We start from the raw sequence: 2,089 nt of genomic DNA on the forward strand, positions 1-2,089 counted from the left end.
AGGTTTCAGTTAATTAGGCTCCAGATCTCTCAATCTCCACTGGGGAACACTGACCAACAGAACCATTAAACCACTTAAACCACACCTGTTCCGACTTCTGACATTACACTACTGCAATGTTCTAGCCTTCAATCTCTTCTACAGTCTATACCACTGGAGAAATGTACTCTGTGTTCTGTGCTTTTATTTTATTGAAGGTGTCTGCCCTAGCACAAACTAAAATGGCTAAGTCTGGTACAAAACGTTCACTTCTTCAGGGAGGTGGTGAAAGGTTCAACTCGTTACGTTGACTTTAAAAGGAAAGGAAAATAACTTTTTCTTGATGTGTAATGAATGCCTCTTGACTAGTACTGGCATTAGATGAACACTGTTATATGATTTTTTTCGCTGACTCTTTGATTTGATAAGACCTATTTGCATTTGTTCCAGGCAAATGGTCAAGATGAAAGCAGCAGCAGTAATAGCATTTACCCTCCATTCCCCTCCAAACACCCCTCTCCGAACCGCAGTTCCTCGTATTGTGTTGTAATCACAGCATGCTCCAGTCTTTCACCTCAATCATTAGCATTTTGCCATTCATGCTTTTGTAAGCCTCTGCTTTGATGTTGGATTTAATTAAATAAGATACAATTATGAAGTTGATTGATATCACAGTTGCTTACAAAAGCCTCTCACAAAGGAGGGGTGGTAGTAGAGGAGTAGAAGCACTTTAAGTGGATGCTGCCACAGATTGGGTGGATACAAACAGACAGACAATGGGTTCTGAGAACGGCTGAAACAGCAGGGAGGTTTTCCTACCGATGTAGACAAATTTAATGGGTCTGCTATTACTATTAGACACTAGATGGATAGAAATGCAGAGAGAGGGAGAGGAGCTAGGCCTAACTTCACAAACATTGAATTGTGCATATGATACTGCCAATACTGGCTTGATATTAATTCAGATGATTGTGTGAACGGTAGGTCATGGGATCCTCTTCCTCTGGATGAGGTGTGTCCGTGTGTGTGTCCGTGTGTGTCCGTGTGTGTGTCCGATCCCATTCCCACAGCCCTTACAGAAATCTGTAGTGAGTGTCTACACTGTGTCGCCCTCTCTCCTCCAGCTCTCCATGCTCTTCACCGAGGAGTGTGATAAGGTGATTGGCCTGATGCATGTGCACTCATTCAGCTATGACTTCCACCTACGGGTGGTTCACCAGTCCCTGGTGGGCTGTCACATGACCCTGCAGCAGGGATACCGGCTGACCGGCTTCCTGGAGGACTTCAACCTGTGCTTTGCGGTTGACTTTTAAATGTGATTTCTGCTTGAGCCTAACAGTTAGCATGATCTCTATTGACAACTAGGAAATTGTATCATGGCGCCAGAGAAGATGGCTGACGTTTTATGTGCTCCTAACCAAACGTGTTTTTTTTGTTTGTTTTTTTGCGTTGTTTGTAACTTATTTTTTTTACTTATTCTGTGCATAATGTTGCTGCTACCGTCTCTTATGACCGAAAATAACTTCTGGATGTCAGAACAGCGATTATTAGCTTTTTTTTTCTTTAATGAGTCCGACGAGCCCAACGTGAAGAGCATACTGCTTTCCCGGGAACAGGCCCAAATCCCCGTCATTTGCGTGAAAAGAGGACAGAGGTTGGGCTGCCTTCTGAGAATTCAACTCACCTCACTACTTCAGACCACACCAACTCACCTCACTACTTCAGACCACCTCACCTCACCACTGCATACCACACCACCTCACCTCACCACTACATACCACACCAACTCACCTCACTACTTCAGACCACACCACCTCACCTCACCACTATATACCACACCACCTCACCTCACTACTTCAGACTACCTCACCTCACCACTACCTACCACACCAACTCACCGCACTACTTCAGACCACACCACCTCACCTCACCACTACATACCACACCAACTCAATTCACCACTACATACCACACCAACTCACCTCACCACTACATACCACACCAACTCACCTCACTACTTCAGACCACACCACATCATCTCACTACTACAGACCACCTCACTACTACAGACCACACCATCTCACCTCACTACCAGAGACCACACCACCTC

General features: G+C 45.0%; 1 pseudogene; it reads left to right on the forward strand.

Moving 5' to 3' along the window:
* LOC139409761 (KICSTOR complex protein SZT2-like) overlaps positions 1 to 1,292 on the forward strand; it is a 114,382-nt pseudogene extending 113,090 nt beyond the window's left edge.
* Positions 1,293 to 2,089: the final 797 nt, after the last annotated feature.

Source organism: Oncorhynchus clarkii, chromosome 5 (genome assembly GCF_045791955.1).
Source record: "Oncorhynchus clarkii lewisi isolate Uvic-CL-2024 chromosome 5, UVic_Ocla_1.0, whole genome shotgun sequence".
In the NCBI taxonomy this organism is placed as follows: Eukaryota; Metazoa; Chordata; class Actinopteri; order Salmoniformes; family Salmonidae; genus Oncorhynchus; species Oncorhynchus clarkii.